This window comes from Genypterus blacodes, unplaced genomic scaffold (genome assembly GCF_046128005.1).
Source record: "Genypterus blacodes isolate CSIRO-AG114 ecotype Tasmania unplaced genomic scaffold, CSIRO-AGI_Gbla_v1 ptg000141l_1, whole genome shotgun sequence".
NCBI classification, from domain to species: domain Eukaryota; kingdom Metazoa; phylum Chordata; class Actinopteri; order Ophidiiformes; family Ophidiidae; genus Genypterus; species Genypterus blacodes.
Genome location: NW_027466943.1, coordinates 1,151,707 through 1,169,588, shown reverse-complemented (window position 1 = coordinate 1,169,588; position 17,882 = coordinate 1,151,707).

Below are 17,882 nucleotides of genomic sequence, written 5' to 3'. Positions count from 1 at the left end.
GCTCCATAAGAGTGAACTTAAGTGGATACACTCCAGCAGTCACCAGAAACTCTTGCTGTTATCTCATCTCAACATAACAAAAGACTGAATGCATGTGTAGTACAGATGATATGGGAACTACAGGGAATTCCCAGAATTTCAGGGAATGTGAAGGGAAATTGTGACAGGTTTATGTGGACAGACAGAAAATGTGAAATATGAAAGGTATAGTACAAGTAAAATAGTAAAATAAGTAATAACATTGTTTTGTTTTCTATGAGATTAATATGATCTTAATTTATTGGTGTGAGCTTGACACACTGAAAATGTATACAAAAGTTGTGACGTGGCAACAGCAACAGCATATTGAAATTTGTGCAACATACTCACTCAATAAAGAGAATGGAATTAAAGTGCAGACCAGACTGAATAACAACAGATTAAAATATATAAACTATTAAAAATGAATAAGTTTAAAGTGGCGAGAGTGCTGGTGATAGTAGAGTGCAGAGTGACTGGTTAAGGAGCCTGATGGCCTGGGGGAAGAAACTGTTTGTGAGTCTGGTAGGCCGTGCCCGGATGCTCCGGTAGCGTCTACCAGATGGCAGAAGAGTCACAGGCCATGTCCTGGGTGGCCTGAGGGCCTTCCTCAGCAAAGCAGCTCCCATTCCATGCAGTAACGCAGCCAGAGAGAATGCTCTTGACCGTACACCTGTAGAAGTTGGTGAGAGTGTTGGTAGACGTGCTAAACTTCTTGAGTCTCCTCAGGAAGTACAGCCGTGTCTGGGCAGTTTTCACTGTCGTGGCAGAATGTCTAGACCAGGTATGATCGTCACTGATATGTACACAGAGGAACTTAAAATGGGAGACTCTCTCCACCTCAGCCCTGCTGATGTGAATGGGGGCGTGTTTCATCTCCTTTGTTTTGCCGACGCTGAGAGAGAGGTTGTTTTCCTGGCACTAGGTTGCCAAGGTCGCTGACCTCCTCTCTGTAGGCGGTCTCATTGTTGTTGGGGATGAGACCCAGGATGGTGGTGTCATCAGCAAATTTTATGATGACATTGGAGCTTCGTGTGTGTGGTGTGTGCTATACACCCTGTTCACACATGACTGTGTAGTCATGTGTGAACAGGTTGTTTAGCAGGGGGCTGAGTACGCAGCCTTGGGGGGCTCCAGTGCTCAGGGTGAGTTCAGAGGAGGTGAAGTTACACATTCTCACCACTTAGGGTCTGCCCGTCAGGAAGTCCAGGATCCAGTTGCAAAGGGAGTTGTTAAGACCCAGAACCTGAGCTTGGGGACTAGCTTGGCAGGCACAATTGTGTTGAATTCTGAGCTGTACTACAAACAGCATCCTCAGCATCCTCAAGTATGTGTCCACCTTATCCAGGTGGGAGAGGGCAGTGTGCACTGTCAGGGTGATCCCGTTGTCTGTGGATCTGTTGCAGATAGAGCTGAATACCCCCCTAGCTGATCGGCGCACGCTCTGACGACATGGCCTGGAATGCCCTGGAGACGTCCGTGGGTTTACTCTTTTAAAGCTCTCCTCACGTCGGCCGTGGTTAGGGACAGAGTGCAGTTATCCTGGTCCTCAGCTGGCATCACTGTGGGGGTGTTATTGCTCGCCTCATACCATACCGTACCTGGACCTCCTCAAGGCCTCCAGGTCCCCTGAGTTGTAGGCAGATGACCGTGCCAAGAGCTTACTAGGACTTCACCATTAACCCAGGGTTTCTGGTTGGGGAAATCCATCGTCGATGCACTTTGTGTCACAGTTCAGTCATCCAGCTCTCAGTGTTTTTCCTTTGATCCTGCCTCCGCCCCACTCTGCCTGCCAGCCACACCCACCTTGCCAGTCTTCTCTACTCACCTGTGCACACACCTGCTTCTCATCACATGCAATCAGCCCAGCACATATATTCACCAGCTCCACACTCACTCCTTTGCCAGATTGTTCTTTGCCATGCGAGACCTTCCAGCATACTCCTGCCTGTCTTCCCGATACCGACCTTGCCTGTCCCCGATTCCTCTGCTTTGCCTGCCTCCTGAAGTCCCAGGTATCCTGACCGCCCGCCTGTTCCTGACTACCCGCCTGCCTGCTCCTTCCTGGTACCTTTGCTGCATCGACTGCCTGCCTGCCCGCTCGACGAGCACCGCCTGTCACTGTGTTTCTGTGCTGTCTGCCTGTCTGCCGGAGTGTCAGAAAACCGTTGAACTGTACCAGTGATTCTGAGTCCTTTGTACTGCAATTGGGTCCATACACCACCCGTTACACTTTGGGACGTATTCGTCTCCATCGGCTGCATCACAGAACATCTGCCGGTCTGTAGTTTCAAAGCAGTCCAGAAAGATGGCGGTGGATTCCTCACTCCAGCGTTGTCCTGCTTGAAAAAACGGTTCTTCCTGTTTCAGGCATTGTCTGTAGGTTGGGAAAAGGAGAATGGAGATGTGTTCGGCTTTACCAAAGGCAGGGGAGGGGTTTGTAGCTGTCCCGTAATAGGGAGAAGCAATGGTCGAGAGTCTGATCACCACGGAAAGGAAAGTTTTTGTGCTGGTAGTATTTGGGCAAAACTTTCCTCATCATAGCTCTATTGTAGTAGCTCACAACAATAAAAGCTGCCTCAGGGTGAGCATTCTCTAGGCCAGTGATAATCCTATGCAGGTCTTCTAGTGCGCAGGCTTTGTCCACCTGTGACAACATGTTCACGTGAACGATCATTCTCTGCCATGCAAAGACTCAAAACGTGGCTCAGAGCCAGCATGTCCAATGAACGACTCACAGGACTGGAAACTAATGCATGTTCACTGAAAGATCAAACTAGACAAGGAAAGAGTTCTCAGGCGCTGGGATGCGTCCATCCACATGAAGATACAGCTCTGTCTCCATGGAAAGGTAATAGAAACTTTGAAGATTAGTGAACCAAGGTTTAAGGTTTTTCACAAGTTTAAAAGTGGAGAAAAAAGACACACACACACACACACACACACACACACACACATGTTTTTTTGTTTATACTGTAGTTATAGTAAGAAGACCATCCACATATGAGTCATCAGACTGTAAATTGTACAGCTGCTGCAGTACTTTGGAAGGTTTATTAAACATCAATACTCTGGGTCATGGAAATAAAAGTTCAATAATTTTATCATTCAGATGTTAACTGAATACAGTGTCATGGTATTAACCTGATGATGAGTCAGACAATGTAAAATCTGGAGAATGGTCCTAGTTATACACGAGCATGACATGATTTTGTCAGCGGTCAGATCTGCAGCAGATCAGTCCAATACGAAACAGATTGCCACTGAAGGGACATGGGTCTCTGATAACAGACTTCCACAGTCATGTGTCTCCTCGCTTATTTCTCCATCAGCAAGCATCCTTGATCCTTGTTCCTCAATCAGAAAAAAGGGGCTTTTGGAACAGCCTTAAAAATGGGCAGACCAGATTGATTTTTCTGGTCTATTGAGGAACAAACAGCAAGGAGTAAAGAATTATCAAATTAAAACTTCAGAACACACATAATGTAACAATACTGGTAGAACAGTATGAACAGGTGAATGTTGCGCAAACTTCTCGTGTTCATGAGTATTAGTTCTACGTGAGTATGGGTAATGCAGTGTTGTGTTGTACAGCTTACATCAGTAAACCTCCGTTCATTTGGTTCGTTAACAAAGCTGTTAGTCATTGGAATGGGTTACCTATGGGCAATCGGGTTTGCTGGCAAAGAAACACGGGGTGGGCAAGCTACGGTAGTTTTCCTTTGGAATTGTGGGGCTTGAGCCATGGCCTGGAATGGCCTGAAAAGAACGCCTTACAGCTAGCACTGTCCCTTACTGGGAATACCCCAGCATGTCTGAATCTACTCAGCCATGACGAGGGCATTTGTGGGGGTTTTGCAGATAAGATTTGGACAAGGCTGCCTTCATCAGCAGCAGAGGCCTGTGGCAAGGTCCTTCCCTATCACACCCGCCACAATTTAACAACTTATGGACGGGGTGCTGGCCAACATTCCCCGCCGTGAATGCTTTGTGTACCTGGATAACATCTTAGTATATGGGGACTTCTTCCAGTCAGCCCTCAGCGCTCTCAGTAGAGTACTAGACAGGATGGTAAATCAGGGCCTGAAGCTCCACCCCCAAAAATGCAGCATCCTGTTCTTGTTCAAGTTCCTGGTCCACGGGATTGGACGTTTTGGTGTCAGCACCATGGATGACACAGTGCTGTAAGTAAAGGACTAGCCCACATCCAACACTGCACAGGACGTGAAGAGCTTCCTGGGCTTGGCGTCTATATTACCAGAGATTTGTAAGGTGGTTCCCCAGCCTCACAGCTCCACTGTTAAGCTTCCCACTGAAGAGGATGCAGTTTGTCTGGTTGGTTGCCAAACAGGCATTGCCCACAATTTAAAAATAGTAAGCCTGTGCTGGAGTGGGTAAGGGCTCAACAACAGTTCCAGGTAAAGAGGTGGCCATCTTCTTAAATGCCAAAAAGGAACTATGGTCAAATGTGTGTGGCGCTACACTTGTGTGAAGGAGTAAATGCGGAGTGGGTAGAAGGAATTAGTCACAGAGGAGATGCAGTTGCAGGTGTTTGTGCCAAAAGGACATTTTAGGGTCAATAAAACACTTTGCTGCCTTCATCAGGGGTTCCACTGGGGATAGCTGAGGAGGGACGTATAGGATTACTTACTATCTTGGTGGCATCTGGGTGATGTACACCACCTTGTCCAGACTCTTCAGGATCCTACCAAACTCCTGGATCATCTGGATATGCCACCTGTCTACAGGTTTTCTTTTGGAATGGCCTTTTTTGGGGAGTTTGGCTCTTTGCTTGCTTTTCTCTCCGTTTGGGCTGGTTTCCTCTGAGTTGTGCACAGAAATGTTGGGGGGAAATTTTGTCTGAACAGATCTGCTGGTTTTGACTCTTGGCTAGACTTAACAGTCTCCCTATTATATTATATTATATTATTATATTTACAGATTTTATCATTTTGTTTGCCACTTGGCTTTCCTGGTCAAATCATTAATGAAATAGTAATGATGTATGAACATTGACAACTTGAGCAGCTGTCAGTCAAACTGCCTATATCAGCAGTGTGATGGACTTACCACATTAATGAAGTATTCTCATACTGTTGTAGTTCAAATTCACTCAAGCTATTAAAACTCAGTGTGATCATGATAGGACTCATTTTATTGGCATTCCAGACTGTAACAAGTTCAATGTTGTTGCAGCCACAGGGCAAAGACACGCAGGGAATGAATTCATACCAGTTTTTTTAATATTCACACATGAGCACATATGCAGTTTCTGTGAATGTATGTGAAAAGACTGAGAATGAAACTGGAGATGTGGTTTGCAGTGGAGCCCTGCTATGTTTGTGTGACTTTTCATCCCATCAAAGCTTATTTCAGAGGAGCTTAAAAAAGTTAAATTAAGATTAATAGTGGCTGATTGATGCCACAAGACAACACCACAAAACACAAATCAACAAAGGAATGGTTTAAAAAGAAGGACGATTTGATTAGTGTTTTGGAATGACCAAGTCCGATTCCAGAACTCAACCCAACATGACTTGTTTATGTGTCGTAGCAGAAATCCCAGAACTGTTAATGAAGTGAATCGGTTTGTTGGGAGGAATGATCTAAAATCCCACCCAGACTGTGTGGGAGTTGATGATGCTTTGCGAGGTGGTGGTGTTACGATAACTTCAGTTTGACATACAGTACATGGCCTCCCTCATGCTTCTGTCAAAGCACTCTACCTGTGCAAAAATATAGAAATGTGCACACGCTCCCTGAATCTGTGTGTAAGCTTTGGTATGTTGTCCTTCAAGTGAACCGATGACTGTCTGGGCACGCTGCCAACTGTGGAAAAGGAAAATAGGAGTGGTGTATGTGGCACTAATTCTCCATGGCATTATTCCATGTACATAAAAACCATCAGTGAGGCGAGGAGATTACACCACTCACCATGGCAACTACAAACTAAGATAGAGAGAGAAAAGAGACTATTTTTACCTCCACTTAGTTCCTGATTTTATTGTTCTCATTGTAAACTTGGGCCATGATCCATGGAAGATCTCATGCAACTCTGGTTCTGATACAGATGCACGGACAGATATTTTCCAATGTCTTTTGGGAGATTTTTCATCAAATCTGTAGTTAAAAAAAGCATCCTTCAAAACATTTTTTACAGTGGGTCACTGCTGAAAATGGTGTTGTTTGGGGGCATGTATCCACCTGCATTCATATCTAAGATAAGGGACAATTCTGAGTTCATTCCCTTAGTAAAAAGTTCAATTTCAAATGCTTACTAAACAGGCTCCTAAGACTTAACTTCCGTTTCAATTCAGTTAATTGACTTATTTAGCTGTATAATTGGGGGAAGTTGGTGGACTTGTTAGTACTGTTGAATTAATAGGATCTGTTAAGATCTTTAACATCTGTCTCTATCCCTGTAACAAAAAGTATGCAAGCGAATATGTGTTCATCACACTGTCAAGCAAATCACATTATACTTAGTGGATTTGTCTCCGATTATTAAGGCAAGATGGTGTTATTCTGCTTATAAGAGTTATCTTTATTACAAGTGTCTAAGTGAGGACTGAATTTACTCATTGCCTTACTTAATACCTTTGGAACAAAAAGAAGTGTCTGCTGCCAATTGGTCATTGGCAGCTTTGGCATTCATGATTTAAACGCTTTAAACTCTACTACTTAAGCTGTAGGTAAGATACTCGCATCAATTAAAGTAGTTATCTACACAACAAGATTCTGAGAAAAAAGTAACTGACCACATTGAAGTTACTTCAAGGGGCAATATCAATCATTTAAATAATTTAAATATATTTATATTTCCATAAAAATAACAGCAACACTGATCTCTCTAAGGATTACATTGGGAAGAATGACGCTTGCTGTGATATGTTCAAGGGAGTCCTTGAACATTACATTACGATCATTTAGCAGACGCTTTTATCCAAAGCGACTTCCAATAAGTGCGTTCAACAAAGGTAAATAAAAGAACTTCAGGTCATGGGGTCATTGAATTGAAAGTCTCAAGATTGTCTTGTTTTGGTGAGTAAGAAATCATCAATCCTTGGCCAAGGAGAAACACACAGCATGTAATGTGAAGATGTGTTAAGCGAAGAGTCAAGGAAGTATACAATTATTTCAATGAACTTCCCAAATAAGCTTACTAATAACAAGTAAACAAAACTGTTGCTATCCAGAGTAGCGTCTTTTTGCTTATCAGTATGGGAATGGACACTGGGAACAAACTCTTGACAGGGGAGAGGAGAGAAGGCAGGGGTAGCTGTTGTGTTTGATCCAGTAGCTCCAACAGAGGGTTCATTTCCCCTGTTGGTATGGTTTGTTTGTGCAGTTCCAAACAAACTGCAGCAGTGACAAGGCCACACAAGGCCTGCTGGCATACCCGATCAGAAGTGTTTCTTAGTATGTAGCTATGTCACTGATATACTACCTTTTCTACCTTTTATGTGATAATTATGAGATTTTTATGGTTTCTGCTGAACTGTCTAACACACCTGTCCATATTGAATATTGAATGTTTCCAGAAATTCGAGGAGAGTAGCCAGTCTTCATTTCTATCAGTATTTGGTCTCAAGGTTATCAGAAGTTGGATGACATTTCTATTCGTGCTACTAAACCTTGTGCTTCCTCTGCTCTGTTTCCTCTGAGAGTCCATCTGTCAAATTGGAGCAGGATCAATATCTGCATGCCCACCTGGTGTCACTCAATTTTTCAAGAGGCTGTCCCTTGGAAATTCAAGCTACCATTTGTGTGCATAGGCTCTAGTATAATGCATTCAAGGGGTGTAAAGAAGATGCCAGCTTCAGGTACCAACTTTTGTGCCGACTGTTATAATCGCTTTTTTCTGTTACAATCACTTTGCTGCCTGAGTTTTCCAAATGTGTGCATTTGCTCATTCACTAAGCAGAAATGGTGTGACCCTCCTGAAGGGGAACCAGAGCACTAGGCTCTGAGAGCATTGTTTTGTGTTGTACTTCTGTTTTCACTTGAGAGCCCTTTGGAGCTATAGGGCTATATTATAATTTCTCAGTCACTCTCTTTAATGTTGTTCCTTTTTTTAGGATTGTTATTGAATGCCACAAAATGTCAGTCAAATTTCCAATATCAGTAAGATTTTTAAGGTGCAACAGTTTTTGTTAATGTTAAAAAATGATTTAAATGTGGAGATGTGGCAGAGATATGGTAGATCAATGAGTATTTTGTATGACTTTACTTGACTTGCTTGACCTGAGCAATGAATTGACTTGACTTGCTTGATTCTCACCACAGTAACTTGGGACTTGCTTGAGACTCAAGTTGCATGTGACTTGCACTTGTGTGACACCTCTGCTATATACTGTAGGACCACCTGAGCAACTTCATCCATGTTCAGACATTGAGGAAGCCCTAGTTTAATTGTGCACTAGCTGGATAAATATGCTTTATAATTCCTATATATCCAGTTTTACCAGTGGAATAACTAAACAGCATGAGTCATCCGTTTATCTAAGATGATGGAAACTGTCATTACAACAATAGCACATCAACACAATTCATGAGATATATTGTTATTTTGGAAAAATAATTGTAAAAGCTGTTTTGCTGTGAGCAGGTGACGTAATGGTGATTTCCGTCCGTGCCATCTCTGCAAAGCATTCCAGTATCTCACTCTGGATCCCACTGCTAGTGTACTTTGCATATGCATCCATTTTCTTTATCAGAGGATTGTCTTTGGCAACAGTATCTCTACCAAAATAGCTTTGAAGTTACCTTTGTTGTTTGAGTCTGCAGATTGTCTTGGACCTCTCAGTGAGAAATTCAGTGTGGCTGTTGGCAGAAGCACATTAACAAATGTATTGAGATATGCCTGATACCTCTTCCCGCTCCCCTGAAGATGGTCTCTATTATGCATCATTTTATTTCAAGAATCTTAATGCTGCTTCTATGCAGATTTTGCATTTTGGTGCTCTGCCTATGACTGATCTTCAAGTGTGGTGAGTGATTTATGTGATATTGTTTTCTCAGAGACAAACTTCTGCCCCATGACAATGTTATACTGTATATTCCTACATCATTTCACTAAACATCCGTCTCGTGATGATAGCATTATTGCGTCTAACTTTATTTTCTCAAATAGGAGGTGGTAACCTTTGGTATCTTGTCATCCTCATTGACCGTAGCTTTGCTCGCACTGGCATGATATATAGGTTAAACTGGAGTCCATAAGCCTTTGGATAGACCCTCCACAAAGCGGTTCCACATGTCAAAAAGCCTCTGAAAGCTATTGTACATTAATTTATACGTTTAGATGGATACAATATGTTAACAGCTGACCCTGAAATGTGGTATCTTTCCATTGATTGCTACCCTGTAGTACAGTACAGTACAGTACAGTACAGTACAGTACAGTACAGTACAGTACAGTACAGTGATATTGAATTGTAGAGCATCTGCATCTTACGGAATGTACAGCTGCTACCTGTTTGAGGAGCCACCGCAGCTCCTTATCTGTTTCTCAGGCCACAATTAGACTATTTGATTAGATTGTTTTCCACTGTAGACTCCAAAAGGATTCTGTTGGAGAGCTCCGCAGCCTCCATGTTCCTGATGCTGATATCGCTTACGCTGCAGGAATGTCACATTACTGCACGGAGCCAGACTGCTGCTGTCTCAGCTCTGTGGAATGGCCAAATAAATCAAGCTGAGTTTAGAATGAAATGAATGGAAGCAGATTCAGTCATTCCTTTGGTGATGAAGCAGAGCTGAAATCCAAATGGAAGAACTGTTTATTGAGTTTATGGAATTGCATGTGAGGCTGGAAAACAGTAGTGAGATGTTTTTAGTGACACACAGTGCCTGTGGTTTGATTGGTATCAAAGTTCTAAACATCACAGTGTTAGCCTCAACAAAGTTTTCCCCATTTCCCTCTCACTAAGCCTGTGCTGAAGCTTTGGACATTATCCGCTCGGCCATCACTTTTTCACTGAGATGACGTCAAAAAGCTTTTATCAGACAGAATTCTCACACTCCACATGTTCCCTCTCAACTCTGACAGAAATGGCTTCCTTCCTTCTTTACTTTATACTTCCTCACTCATTAGGACTGATGATTGTTTAACTTTCCCTCTGCACACCATCCACATTTGTCTACATAGTTTGACATTTCACAAATTACACTGACTAACTATGGCATTGTCAAACAGCTTTATCTACCAGGTAACTGAAGGATTGATAACTAATTACTAATTTGTTTCAGTAATGTTCATCGAACAAATCAGACTGGATGTAAAATTGTCTGTTAGCATTACGGTAATTTACAGTTTAAACCGTTTTCTGCATTATGAAACAAAGTTACTTTTCAATTCTCAGTTTTTGTCTAGTATCTAAGTATCTATTAATTCAATATGCATATCAATTCAAATTATTTTGGATAAAGTTCATCTCATAGCACTGAGTCCTACATTATGCTTTATAAGGAAGGGTGGGTTAGGGCTGCAGCAGAGGAAACTGTAGGATTAGCAGCCGGAAACGGTGTTTTAAATAAATAAGAAGAATGAATCCAAACAGCCACAGTTCAGGAAGTGTATGAGTGTATCAGTTACTCAAATCAGTATTATTGTATTTGATCACACACTGTTATTTACACAGCACCTAAACAGATACTGGCGCAAGTTATATTTTGCCTCGTTTCTTGAATTGCTATGGTGCAAATTCCTCATGCCTTTAGAGGAGTTAGAAATGCTTCAAAGACATTTGTACGATTTCTTCTCATTATTCTGCATTAAGAAGCCTGAAATAAAAATAAGCACAACAAGCACACACTGATGCAACAACACTTTCACTGCCACAACAGTACAGTGTTTCCTCAGGTGTGCGCAATGTGGGTTGATTAACATAAAACTCTTAACTGAAGAATACTTGCAATGAAAAACAGGAAAGCGAAATACAGTTTAGAGCATTAAAACTATTAAACTCTCAACATTTAATGTCCCACAAAGACTGAATGATGGAATAAATACATAGGCTCTCTTTTCAGGGACAAGTGTGCGGTCCCTTAAATGACACACAGCGTAGTATTTTGAGGACGGTGTAGGCTACACCTGCAGAGGGCAGAAGACCAGCTGGAACTGGAGCAAATGGGACACCCTGCAAAAGGTGTTGTATAATCCCATGTGATATCCTCGTGTTCTAAATACATGGAAGTAGAAGAACTTGAAAAAAATCCTTTGAAGTAATCAATATTAAATGTGTCACTAGAGTGGGTCTGTAGAATTCTGTATTTGTCAAGTGGAATGGCTTTGTTTGAGAAAGATGGGGGAGAACCCTGCGTAATTTCTTTGCTTCTTTGTCAGTGATGTCTACAATGTGCATATACACATGTGTCAGAGTTTCCATCCAGATGAGCACATTCTCCTGACATTTGTTTTTATCCCAAGTCCCAAGTTCCTGCATGCGCATACACAACAGTGAGAGCCTGGTCTAATATGTTGTGATTGAATTGACTTAAAATACAGACATTTTGGTATAAATCCAGAAACATAAACACTGCTGGTGTTGGTGGATGTTTAGCCACTGTGGGTCTGTGTTTCAGTTATGTGATGGAGAGGAATGAGAAGATGTCATAGATCTGCTTCTCCATCTGTGTTGCAAACACTCCTCCCTCCAAAAAAAGTGTGTACATATGGAGGAGAGTTGCACAGATGCAAATTCTCCCCTTAGGTTTGTTTTTATAAATCCAAAGTTTTGTATGGGAAGTGGCGGGCTAAACTTTCAAGTCCTGTTTTGTGCATAGGCAATGGTTACAAAGGGGCCAATCCCACCTCACACACAGATCTCTGTAGTCTGTCCTGCAGCAGAGATTATAGACATCAAAGGCCTGAACCAAGCAATTTCATCGACTCAAAAGTCTTACTATCTTTGTCTCATTTTGTCACATTCTGTCACCTCATGTACCACTTTCTGTTTTATTTAGAAACTCACTGTCTTGTCTCTGTTTCAGGCGTCTTCACTTCCTACTCCTCCTGGGCTTCCCCATCAGTGTGATTACCTGCCTCCCCTAATATAATGTAATGTAATGTAATATAATGTAATGTAATTTCGATCCCCTGTGTGTCGTTGTCTCCTCCCCTTTCTGGTATACATACCCATGTGTTTCGTATGTTCTTTGTCAGTTCGTTATCGTTTGTAGCCTAGTACAGTAGTTCCTATTGTGTGTGTATCCCTGTAACAGTACTCCTCGGCTGATCTATTTTTTTCCGTACCGACCTCCGCCTGAACCTTACCACGTCTTCCTCTCCAGCCCATGTATATCGACCCACGCATGTAGCTGACCTCGCCTCCCGTCTCCAGCCCTCGGACCTAAGCCTGCCCTCGGACCTCGTCTCTTGCCGCCTGCCCACGGATTTACCCTGCCTGTCACCGACACCGCCTTCTTCCTCTGGACACTTAATAAATATTGTATCTGTGAATCTGCGCTTGGATCCTCTGTCCTGTTAAATCGTGACACATTTGTCTGACTAAGCTTGAGTTCAGCTACAGGCCAATGTCTGAGCCCTTAGTGTTTGTTGGGACTTGGAATGCAATATAGTCACCATGTGACCATTTACATTTGAGCTTCACTGCCACTCATCAACCATTTAGTCTGTTTTTACATCATTAGTCATAACACACAGAATATTTGTTGTCCACGTCCAAATTCTGTCCAGGCTTAACCAAATTCATGCTATGATAAATTTGTATGAAGGGTGCTCGCTTGAGCTCTGAGCGTCCTTGACCAAGCTGCACCTAGCTGCGTGTGTTGTGCACATCGCAGATAAGTGACAGTCAAACGAAGGAGTTGAAAATGGAAAGAAGAACAAAAAGGATTAGAACATTTTTTTGACCTTACATTGTTTTCTGCAGGTCTTCTTTGCTAGGGACAGGACAGTGGGGGGTCACCAGTGAGGCGGAAGACAGTGTCCTTTTCTCACCAGGTATGGAGCAGAAAATATTCCTAAACCATGTTTGGATCGGTCATTTTTGGGCCAAAACCTTAATATTCCTGTTATTAATGCAGTAGATGCCTATATTGCATACAACAACTAAACTTAACTGTGGCAACTAAATTCAAATGACATGCATAAATGTTGTACACTGACCTCCTCTCCCTCATCCAACCCCCTACAGGTAGATGCGGGTCATTGTCTCCTGGTGGTTTTAGTTTGACACCCCTGGCTCAGCAAGCTGCACTAAAATGAAGCTGCTGCTGCTGCTGCTGCTGCTGCTGCTGCTGCTGCTGCTGCTGCTGATGTTGATGATTATTTCAAGATATAAAAACATAACAACTAATAATCAATTAACTCTTTTGGGATACGTACAAAAATATGAATGATTATGGTTTGTTAGTAATAGTGATACGTGCAGAATAATGGTGTTATGAAATGGGATGAGACATGGTAGATAAAAAGGACAAAGATGTGGGTGATAAGGTCGTAAGGAGCAAACAAGCTAAATTCACTGAATTTATGGTTCTCTCGTCCAAGCGCAACAGTCTGCTGGGTAAGATAACATACCACAGATACTTTCCACTACACGTCACATGTAGAAGATACAGCTTTACTGACAAGAAGGGGTCAACAATGAAAACCCCATGTGAGTCTCACTTAACGTGATTTCGCCACATTCTTCATCCACGGCAGCGTTATCCACAGGCAGCATCACAAAGCCATCTCAGCTACTGTGTGTGTGTGTCTGTGCGTGTGTCTGTGCATGTGCGTCTGCGTGTGTGTGTGCGTGTGCGTGTGTGCATGCGTGCGTGTGTGTGTGTGTGTGTGTGCGTGCGTGCGTGCGTGCGTCTGCAGACAGTAACAGCAACCAGTAAACATCACCAGTATCTATCACTATCTATTGTACCTGTAGCTTTGTACTTTACTATAAGATACTGTGTACTCTACTGTACTCTGCTCTATTATGTATACTACTGTTCTTAACTATACTCTGCTGCACTATACTGTTACACTGGTCACAGCGGGGTAGCAGATTGTTTAAATTTGCTGGGGCAAAGCTCCGACACGCTAGTTCCTCTGTGAGTGAGCACAGCAGCACCTCTGTTTTTTCCAGCTTTAAAAAGCTACAGGATTGTGAATAAAATATTATCATGCATCAAGTTCCAAACATTTGGATCCTGGTTATGGTTGTTTGTTGGAATACAAATAGCAGTTACGCCATTCATATACTGAAAAACAGTGATGTTCTATCATATCAAAAAAGTATTTAACATCATTAATTAGTCAAAGTAGTGTGAGGTAAAATGTTTGCAGAGTTAATGGTGGCATGCCGTGCATCAAGGGAAAAACACTCCCACATGTTCTCAAAATGTCAATGTCAACAGGAGAGCACATTTCCCTGCACTTAGCATGTGAAAAGAGGCACAAGGAAACAGAGGCCTTATCAGCCAATCAGACTGTCACACTGCACAACTTTAACATCAGCAAGATGGTAGCCCAGTGGTCGTGGAATTGAAAGGTTTCTGGTTCGATTTCAGGCTCCTCCTGGGGGAGCATGCGAAGATTTTGTTGAGCAAGACACTGAACCAATAACTGCTCCTGATGTACAGGTTGGGCTCTTTCTATGGTGTATAAATGGGCTAATGTGAGGTCATTGTAAAGATGTGCTATATAAGACCAGGACATTTACCATCTAACAGCAACAGATGATACAGTCCATCAAAATTCAACTCATCCTGTATATCTGAATAAATGAACCTGGTGTATGTTTATGTGCCTGGAAGGATCTGAAAACAGACCTTTTGAGTATGTACCTGCCTAGTCTGGGAATTGTCATAATTTACAGCTGGAAGGGTCCAAAACTTGGATCCGTCATTTTCAACAGCTGTCTGATCATCCAGTCAAGGAGAGATAAATATTTTGTTTAAAATACAGACACTAGCAATGGAAAATTAATGCTCATTTCAGACTCTGCGTATCTCATAAAATGAGCACGAACTGTGAGCAGATTGTGATCTCCACCCACGGATCCATCTGCATTCACCCACGTGCTTGATCATAACACTTCACTTTTCAGTCTTATTACAGCTTTGTGTACATATTCATATAAACCACAAATAACAAACAGAAAGCATAAAGTAGAAACCTCATGTTGACTTTCTGCGGTGCTGCTGTGTTTGTCTTATCTTTTAGAATGTGTATTCATGAATCCATTTAAACGCTAGAGAATTAATAATTAAGTAGAAGGCAGAAGAAAGAAGAAAGAAAGAAAAGAAAAGACACTGAAAGTGTTTACGAGACAGGAAATACTGTAAAACCTAAATTATCATCTTGTATCATCTTCAAGTCAGTTCTTTGTGATGTTCTGGCTTTTATTTTTATGTAATTGTTGCAATTATTCTCCAATGTGTAGTACCTTAAACTACTTTGCAGACCACAGTGACATTATGTTTTGTATGTTTATATGTATGTATTTTTAAAGCTTTTAGACATCTTGTTTTCTGACTTTTCTCTCAAATGTAAAAGCACTTTGAGCTGCACTGATTGTAGGAAAGGTGCTCTACAATTAAAGATTATTATGAGCACTATTATTGTATTACACAGATGCAACCATTTTCCTCCCACTTAATGTGTGTTGGTTTGTCCACTCTCACATCCAGCCATACGTATGTAAGTGTGTGTGTGTGTGTGCACTGCAGATGGTTTCTGTCTAAAGGTATGTCAGTATTCTGTGTTGTTTTTGAGGTATTTACTCTGGCCTGTGCTGCTTCCTGCTCCTGAAGATAAGAGGCAGCAATCAGCAGATGATGATAGACGATCTCCTGGAAACAGTCACCGCTCTGTATATCAACATACTCACAGGAGAAAATACACAAGTACATGTGCCTGATTTCACACTAGCATTAAGACAGCTGCCAAAACACAATAACGAGCCATGGTCATGATTAGAAATGATTAAATGTTTTTAATCCCTTTATTCCTGATTTTGACCACATCCAAGCAACGCATTGATGCATCACACAGCACAACAACTTTGCACAAAGAGATTGCTGTAGAAAAAGGATATTGTAAGTGAAAACAAAAGTTTGTCCTTTCATGGTGTTAAATGATCAATGTCTGCCTCTGAGCAAAACCAAGGAAGAACTTAAGTCAAACCAGTAAAGAGATTCAGCTTCTTTACTTCTTTTCTCTTTTCTCTAACGTTTAAGTGCTTTTATGAATACACATTTTAATAGATGAGACCAACACCGCAACACAGCAGGAAGTGAAATGAGGTTCATGCTTTCTGTTTGTTCTTTGTGTTTATATGACTGGATACAACTGAAAAATGAAGTTTCAGCATCACACACGTGGGTGAATGCAGATGGATCCGTGGGTGGACATCACAATCTGCTCAAAGTCTGTGCTCCTTTCATTAGACACATGAAGGTCTAGAATAAGCACTCAAGATATATTATTTCGATTGCTATTGTCGGTATTTTAAAAGCTGAAACACTCCTCCACACTTGCATTGTTTGAATTTTCAACAGTCAAGTCGTTTTGTGCAGTGGTATAAGATGGACCAAGAACTGCAAACTCTACTTCAGCAAAAGTAGTGACATCGCAGTAAGGAATTACTGTGTGAAACCGCAGTTATCCACCTTTCTCCAAGCTGTCACCCCTGAATTTCCCTAATTTGCCTCACCTGACATGCTCGCTCACTCCCACATCACAAATCAGCCATCGATCTATATAATGTACGTCCCTCACTTCCCTTTGTTCAGGGCCACAAACACAAATTATTTGTCTAGTGTTACCTGACTATTTGGTATACTTTGCATGTTCTTTGTTCCACCTCGTAAACGTTTTTCAAATTGACCATGAGTAAGCATAGTTTCTCCATTGCCATTTGAGTTTTGAGTCTGGAGCCACTATGAGACATTTTCTTAAAAATAAAAATTTTACCCATTAGAAAGAATTGTGTAAAACTAACAAAGCTTCCGACATAATTTGTTGTATTTGAAATATTTTACAATTTTTATTTAAATATATCCTTTAGTATTGCTAGTAAAGGAAAAATACCAACCCTACTCTCTCCTCTTTTGTCTTTGTGGCCTTTGTAATGAAACATGCAGCGGAATGTCTTTGATGAAATCAGGCACAAATTACAAAATGAAACTTTTTTAAAGAGCAGCCTTAATTAGCTGCACCTGCTTTCAAGTGAGACTGTGCAGTACAATCCAATATGTAACCTTATTTAGAATTCACTTTGTAACTGGTAACGAACCTGTATTGAAAAACGTAACCGCGGTTTGTGATGCAGTCGGTCCATTTAATGCTGTCACAGTGGAACATAAATCAGTCCACTCACATGTACACACAGCCTGTCGTTTCCATGGAAACATGAAATATGTCCATTTGTGCTATCTAAAACACGCAGCAGCTCAGCAGTAAACCCTGCAATTATGAAACTTATACAGTTCAGTTTCTATACATGAACATGAAGGGGTGGACACAATAAAGGAAACACCAGGAAGAAACATGCAGGAAATGATTGGTGAGTTGTACATAATACTTCAGATAATACACGGCATGTCCTCAGGGATGTGGCCTGGGTTCTATGGGTGTTTTGGGTCACTTGCACAGGTGAAATGTGTGGCCTTGTGTCTGTGGAATGTGTTGCTGTGAGTCACTCCTCCAATCCATAGCTGTGCTAAGGACTTCATATGGCAAAGAAAAGCAGGAGGACAACAGCAAGTCGTATTGATACAGGTGCTGCAGCAGAGCCCTGCATAGTGCACATAAACACACGCAGTCATATTTTCTCCGCCACTGATACATCTCCCCTTTTGAATAAATGCTCATCCTTGACACTTTTTGCATAGCATAGTGAAAGTTTATGTAT